The sequence below is a fragment of the Microplitis demolitor genome, chromosome 2 (genome assembly GCF_026212275.2).
Source record: "Microplitis demolitor isolate Queensland-Clemson2020A chromosome 2, iyMicDemo2.1a, whole genome shotgun sequence".
NCBI classification, from domain to species: domain Eukaryota; kingdom Metazoa; phylum Arthropoda; class Insecta; order Hymenoptera; family Braconidae; genus Microplitis; species Microplitis demolitor.
This window is the reverse complement of record NC_068546.1, coordinates 11,975,828-11,983,873: the sequence shown is the minus strand read 5'-3', so window position 1 is coordinate 11,983,873 and position 8,046 is coordinate 11,975,828. Positions and strand designations below refer to the sequence as shown.

Sequence of the window (8,046 nt, the reverse complement as noted above, 5' to 3'; positions counted from 1 at the left end):
ATCGAATCCTGATGAATTATTGGCAAAAAACTGAATCAAGAATTTTTATTTTTTATTTCAAGAATAATTCATTGAATATTCATATACTTTTCTGCTAGAGATCGGCTGAAAGTTCGTCAGAGCTTTATAAGAATCCCTCCAGAATTTATCAGGTGATCGAAACGAAGTTTTAGGGCATCAGTATAAATTAAATACCTGTCAATTTATTTAAAGATCAATCGAATTCCGATGAATTATTGTAATAACAAGCAAGCCGATGAATAGAAAATTTCCTTTCGGCTACTCATGTACTTTTTCGCCAGATGTTACTAAGATCTTACTAGGAATCCGTGACGTGATAAGACCTTTTTTTTATCTTGGAAATCTTACATTATTTATTTTAACTGCTTCATGCTGCAATGATGTACGTTCAGCTGATACTACTTTCTTAACTTCCCGCTAAGAAAATTATTAATTTTCAAAAATTCGGGAAGTTATTGGTTTCAACTCGATTTTCGAAAATCGAGTTTTCATCAGATGTCGAGGTTTTGAGGTCCTAGGAAGCTATTCTGACTATTTTCAGAAGGATGCCCAAGTGTGTGTGTGTGTGTGTGTGTGTGTGTGTGTGTGTGTGTGTGTGTGTGTGTGTGTGTGTGTGTGTGTGTGGATGTAAACTCTTCATACCTTTTTAATGAACTGACCGATTAAAATCTTTGAGGTGGCAATCAAAAGAGTATTTTGGCCGTCAACTTGTCTGAAAATTTCAAATCGATCTATCAAATAGACTCTAAGATATGGACGAAAAACGAAAAAATTTTTTTTTATTTTTTCAAATTTTTCAGAAATGGCTTCATCGATCGATTCCAAGATCCAATCAGCACAAGAATTAATTAAAACGCGTCGATTGCCTTCTAAACCATCTTAATCGATTAATTCGTTCGTAAGATATCGTGGGAGAAAGAAATGCTAAAAAACGGTTTTTTCCGAAAACAGTGGCATACAATAGTGTTTTCGAGCTTGAAGTCTCGAAAATGTATTCACAACAATGTTTTCGACCTCAAAGAGCGGGAAGTTTTAGGGCTGGCCCGCAGGGTCAACCGATTGACAGATTTTTTTGATTGAAATTCTCACCATCCGGCACGATGAAATTGCGTATCTAGTTTTCATGTGGAAATCATCCGGAAGTCCTATTTTTACACAAATTTGAACTCCTTAGGATTTCTGCCAACTCACCGCCGAAATTCCCGAACTTTTTTACACGAGTACTATATGAATATGAATACTAAAATACTAGTTACGCTCATCCACATTTATGAGTAGTACTTAAATAAAGAATAAAATTTAGTAAATCAGTTTCAACTACTAAATGTTATTAAATATTTGGTGTTTAATTTTTAATTATTGATTAATTTCAAATTTTTAGTTAATGAATGATTGTAAATTCTAAAATAACAGTAATGCGAAAGAACAATTCGGAATAATATTATAAAAAACAAAATTTAGTAAATTAGTTGCAATAATTAAAGTCTTTCAACGATTCGGCGCTCAGCCTTTTTTACTTCATAGTTACTTAAATTTATTAAATTAATCCATGAATATCAGTATTTAAAAATATCAAGTATCAAGTTAGCAAATAACTTCCAATACGATAATTAATAGGTTTATTAAACATAAGTCTTAAGAATTTTCGCAGGATAAATAGAGCTTACAAATGAGCTTTAATTACTGTACTCTCATGTTTATTATTCAAATAAAAAATTATCAATCGAAAAATATATTTAAATCTAGGTGAAATCTAAAAAATTAGTGAGCTCACTGAAAATTATTTTTTTTTTTTAACTTTTTAGATTTAGTTATACTTTCGTTTGTACTAGATTGTTGTAGTTTTCTCTTATTTTTCATATAATTGACGATTTCAATCGAAGATTTCAGATCCAATTTTGTAACAACTCGATACAAACTTACTTGCATAACCGTTCATAATCGTTTACTTGCTCGAGGATACGAGGCATGTAGTACATGAAATAATTCAAAAGCAAAATCTAGCACTATTAGTGTTGATTCTAATTTGTAAATTATTTCATCCACAATAATATAATTTGCTTTAAAATTTGTAATTGAGGTTCCTATGACAATTATATAGATTTGTAAAGACTGTTTCTTTTCGAATGCTGCTAACAGACAGTTAGCACTAACTATGAAACAAATCCAACACGATAAGTTAATTTACAGTTACATTACTTTAAATTTAATTATTTACATCAGTTTTAATTTTCTAAAAGTTTTTTTTACATAAACCAAATGATTTACTGAGCCACGAGTATGCTTTGTCAAACCCTGATCATGCTTGGTCCGGCATGATCATGCATAAGATTAATGCATGATGGACGCTAATGATTTATAACGTTCTCCTCTATTTGACACGCCCCACGGCGGAGTGTGGTTAGTGCTCAATAGCCGTTATGGCTCTCCGTTGGTGCCAAATAGACTGAAAAAAATAAAATAGTAACAGCCAAAGTCCCACCTGGAGATATCCCGAATCTCCCTGGACGCACAGCTCTGCTCAGGCTGAGTTAGATATCGTAGTTGGGCGCCAGTTCGTGTACCCTACGAACAAAATTAACTCAAAATAAATACAACGGAGAAAAATGAAAATGAAAATAAACATAAATGACAGGGTAACAGTTTCAGATTTTTGGAAAAGGAAAGCAAGAAAAAGATAGCGGTATTGTAAATAAATAAAATTTAAATTAATACCGGGTTGATGACCATTTGTTCCAAATTATAATCTAAATTATAAAGTTAACACTCAGTTGTATCGCATATCCAATAAACAATATCAAATATAAAAATAATAATAGTTCACTTACAAAATAATAATCGTATGCGAATGCAAGATATAAAAAAATGATACTGCCGTATAAATAAAAAGATATTGCGCACAATAATGTTAATGCATGTATCACTCGTACGTGACAGTAAAATATGTTTAAGTAATAATACTTTGCAAATAATAATTTAATAGTCATGAATTAGTGCGTCACTCGCATGTGATAGTAACCAAATAAAACTATCCCTATAATTCAATAATATTAATCTCAAATAAGACTTCAGTGGTCATAAATTATTATATCACTCACATGTGTTCATCGCAATTAGAAAATAAAATACAACAATAATACAACAATAAAATACAAATCTCAATACAACTTGTAAATATTTCCACTGAGTAATTCTTAGAAATTTTCCACTGGGGAATATTACGCCGTATCCACGATAACACTATTGTCAGGTAATGATAATAGTCATGCCACTAAATATTAAACTCGAGGTAATTATGGCTAATATTTGCAAGACCAGTGTATCACTTTCCCGTGACCAATGAAATACTAATAAACTCAAAAATAAATATAATGATAATAATAATAAATTACTTAGAAATAAATTGCATACAGTTTTCAATAGTAATTGGGTACAGTTTTCAATAAATAATAACAAATAATACTCAAATAATTTCCGAAATCACTATTGGATAGTAATAAACAATAAATAAATTTGCTTGATAATTTAATATTCACTGAGTTTAATGATCATTCATTTCCTCATATGCTTGTGAATTTTATTAATACTCGGAATGTAATCTCTCTCTTACTCTTACGCGAGTCCAAATGGCCACCAGCGCAGGAAAGCAAAATTACACGCCAATGAATTAGTCAGAGGTACTTACAGTCGTCATCAATGTATAAAACTTTTACGGGATCCATTGGTGGCTACAAGTCTCAGATACTACTTATGCCCACAATAATTGTCACAATAAAACCAAATGGCGAATGAATGCTTAGCGTATTTGCACACAACGCAAATGGCGTCTCACAAATAATATTTAAGATAGCAGCAACAGGCACACACACTGCTCGTACAGCTGTTTATCCACGTCTGACCATGGCAGCACGTGAATTTCATGTCGGAACCTCAGCTAGCGCTTTCTTTATATTTCTCTCTTACTTTAACCAATGGAGTTTTATAGCCATCTCATGCTAATACTCAACTAGTACCCCCACCAACGTATGGGATGTTATCTGTGTAATTTCACTTGTTCCCCACACTAAATGTCCATTTTTTTCCCGCATTATTAATTAGAAGTGCCATAAGATGCCAAATCAATCAATGATTTATGCGTGATAACCCGTAATTTATTGATGATTTAATAAACTTAACGATGCCAACTGTTGCGTCGACGCGCATGCGCCGGCCAACTATGATAATTACAAGCATATAAACAAATGCATGACTATTTTCCCAGCATCCTAAAAATTCAACTATAGGCGTGTATTAATCAGTGAATTTTCCTGACTACAACACAACTTATGCATAACAAATCGAGTTAATAAAAATAAAATAATAACTAAAATAAAATTATGCATGTAAATAAAATAATCATAATAATAATGTATGAAGAGACGTGTGAACAGCGTGTGCTGTCATCTGTTGCCTACCGACTTGATGTGAGACTGCCGCGATATTTAAATATCGTGACAGACTTATTCCTGGGATTGTAGTATATATGACATTATAAGTGAAGTTAATGAGTTAATATTTTTATTAAAAAAAAAAAAATAGTTATGAAAGTTGCGTGCGAAGTACTTATTTCGGTTTCAAAGTTACTTTGTGGCTAAGAGTTTGTGTCTCAGTATATGTTCTGTAATAAGCTGATTCAACTATAGATTTATTAGTAATAACTAGTATCGATGATTGTCAATGATTTAAGTACATGGTTCTAGAAGGGATTCTCCCAAACGAGTTTGTTTGGAGTCTCAACATTTTCTTTCTATAAGTTAAAATAAGAATACTAATGTAAATTTAGAAGAGTGGATTTTACATAAACAATAATGTGTAAAGAATTTATTAGTTCACTCACAAACTTCAGTATCAGAGGGACATTTGATGTTTCACGTGAAATTTCAGGACGAAAATGGCTTGTCCATTTTTAGAAAATTTCATTCTTAACTTGGCACCAGGAATTATCTCTCTTAATAATTCTGGTGTCAGCTAACTCATGAGTTCAAAATTGACTTCATTATCTGTCGCAACAAATAATGAAAATCCAATAAATCAACAATACTAATGGAATTTAAATTTGTCTCAAGAATCAGACGAATCGAAAGCTTAAAATTTTAGAAATTGTGAAAATAAACAAAATTTCGCTTCATCAGTTCTACTACTTCTTCATATCAGAAACACACTCTGAATTAGTTGCCGAAAAACAGCATCAATAGCTAAAAAAGTAAAAAAATCAATTTGAGAAAGTTATGATTATTTTGAATTTTTATTACGTGATAATATCTAAAGAGCATGGGCAATGCATAACACATAGTAGTAAATATAAAATTAAAATATCTACAAAATATATGAAAAATATAAAATCCAAAATTTTTTGAAAAATTATAAAAAATTTTTTTTATCCAAATTTATAGCATTCATTTTATACAAATTTAAAAGTTAATAGTGTTACGTCCCGATGGTAATTGGGACGTAACACTATTCAAATGTAATTGTTTTATAACTTTTGTATTTCATAAAATAATTCATAAGATATTATTCAAACAGCTGAAAATACAACTGGCAATCGATAAAACGAAGTTAACTAATAAACCTTAAGTTTAATTAATTAATTTTTTTGAATCGATTACCAATTTATTTGTCAGATAGTTATTAAGTTCTTGAAATGATTACACAAGTTCCAAAATAAATTGTAGGGTTCTGGAGAAAACCCTTTAAATTGACGCTTGAAATAAAATTTTCAATCTATTTTATGTTTTTAAATCCCCATATAGATCAGAGAATATCCCACCGCTGTCACCATTTTTATGTTACGTCCCGATGGTAATTGGGACAATGGGGAAAAGAGATTTTATATTTTAGGAATCTACTGATTCCTAGGAATGATCCCTGATCTCGAAAAATGAGTTAAAAATTTTATTTCTACTTACGTTGGTGGAAAAAGGGGACCGATTTTAAAAAGGGTACCTTTTCCTTTAAAAATTACCCCAAGACTATTAGTTCTATGTGGTCGTCAGGAACCCCCGTGTACGGCTCCAGCTGAGAAGGTCCGGACAGGAATTTATCGGCATAAAAATGGAACCTTGGATCCGCGTCGCCGATGTAAATGAGAGGTATGGGCCTCTCGACCTCAGTGATCAGGATCAGTTTGTATTTGAGTTTCTTAACCCTAAAGTTTTTTGAAAGGACAGTGACTTTCCTTACGAAGGGCAAATTAGGTCTGATTAGTGGTTGGTGGTAACGTTCACCAAAACACAATTTGTCATACTCCGTACAGGAGTCACAATCACAATATTTAGGTTTTGGATCAGAGCCCCTAGGCTGGCGTACTTTCGGCGCCATTGACTCTGTTCGAAAACATTTTTATAACGATATTTGTCCCGAAAGACGCTCTCAGAAATAATAATAGTAATTAGAAGAGAAAGATAAAGTAATCAATTTGTTCCTGACTTAGCAATGCAGAATTCACTTACTGACTCGCAATTAGATGTTTTACTTGACTTGAATGATTGGGATTCTTCTTATTTATTTATTGTTTTACTAGCATTAAATTGATAGAACGGAAATAATGAATTGATAGGAAAATTTTTAATACACTCAGTGAATCAACGAATGGATCATTGACCAACCCAGGTCGATCTCTCAGTTGCTATCACTCATCATTGTGTATTTTTTGGAAAGTTTGAGATAGCTATTTTCCTTGATAGTAGGGGAGTATGGATTGCAAAAAAAAAGGTATGGGTGTTAGGTACGGGTTTATTGAGTTGAGTGGATTTACTTAAAATAATAAAACAAATTTTCGTGGAAGTAAATTGAATTTAAATTATAAAAAAAGGCTAAGTGGAAAATCTTTGTTCTATTAAGATTCTAATTTACTGAGTCAGGCAGTGAATAGCTGATTTCCAGCAAGATTTGGAAACAATAATTTTTCAACCATAGACTGAATGATAAGTCTACCAAAAAGGGGTAAAATCAACCTTTTATGAAATCTTATAAAACATGTCAATGGTCATTGAAAAAGTCATTGTTCAACCTTGCAAACGGACTACGATTGAAACATCAAAATGAGTTTAAAAATTTATATAATGGATTATGAATATATTCCTGTTTTTATTTAAATCAAAACCTTTGAAGAAAATTCAAAAGAAAAAAACAAATTTTGTTTAATGTATCTTGGATTGATTCGAATAAATGAAAAATAATAAAAAGATTTTATTTATTAATAGGTTGTAAAAATAAAATTGAATAGAATTAGGAAAACAATGTTTAGAATAAGAATTGCAGTAAAACAAAATTTTCCATCGTGAATTTTTCTTGTAAAATGAATTGAATTATAAAGAAAACAAAATATTAATTTATTGAAATATTTAGATAAACGAAAATTATAAAACTCTTTCATATAAAACAAAGCTATATATGGAAGGTTGATTATGTATGAAAAATAAATTCTTTTAATGTAAAGAGTATTCGTTAATTTCAGTTTTGATGATTCTAAGTTAAATGTGTATCATGGATTTTCTCTCCATCTAATAACCTTCGATTCTGTCCGTCGGATAACTCAACTAAGTTGAGTTAATTAACGAAACCTCAAATTTTATTAGATTCTATTATTTAAAATTAATGTTAGTTCTATTTGTTCGTATTAGTAGTTATGGTTTGTGTGGAAGGTTTGTTAAAAGAAATTGACATGCAATGTCTGTTTACTAAATTTATTTATAAAATTATTTAGTGTTTTTAGGAAAAAAAAAAACAATTGTTCACAAATTGTTCACAAATTCTGTATTAAATAAAGGGAAAGAGAGCATACTTTCGTAAACCAAATAAAAATCGTTACCTGTTATTGTTGTAAAACTGGAAAAGAAATTCTAAATTTTACATTTCACACACTTGTTTTAAATTCACCAAATTTTATAGATCTTCTATGAGTAATATTTTAATTTATTTGTTTTAATTGCCCATATAACACAAGTAAAGAAAAATCACTGCACTCTTTTAGTGTTTTAATGA

At 30.6% G+C, this 8,046-nt stretch overlaps 1 protein-coding gene across 1 annotated transcript in view; it reads right to left on the bottom strand.

Moving 5' to 3' along the window:
- LOC103572493 (uncharacterized) overlaps positions 1-3,890 on the bottom strand; it is a 15,705-nt gene extending 11,815 nt beyond the window's left edge. Inside the window, exon 1 of the mRNA XM_053742815.1 lies at positions 3,707-3,890. The gene's annotated coding sequence lies outside the window, so the exon portion shown is untranslated. The remainder of the gene's footprint in view (positions 1-3,706) is intronic.
- Positions 3,891-8,046: the final 4,156 nt, after the last annotated feature.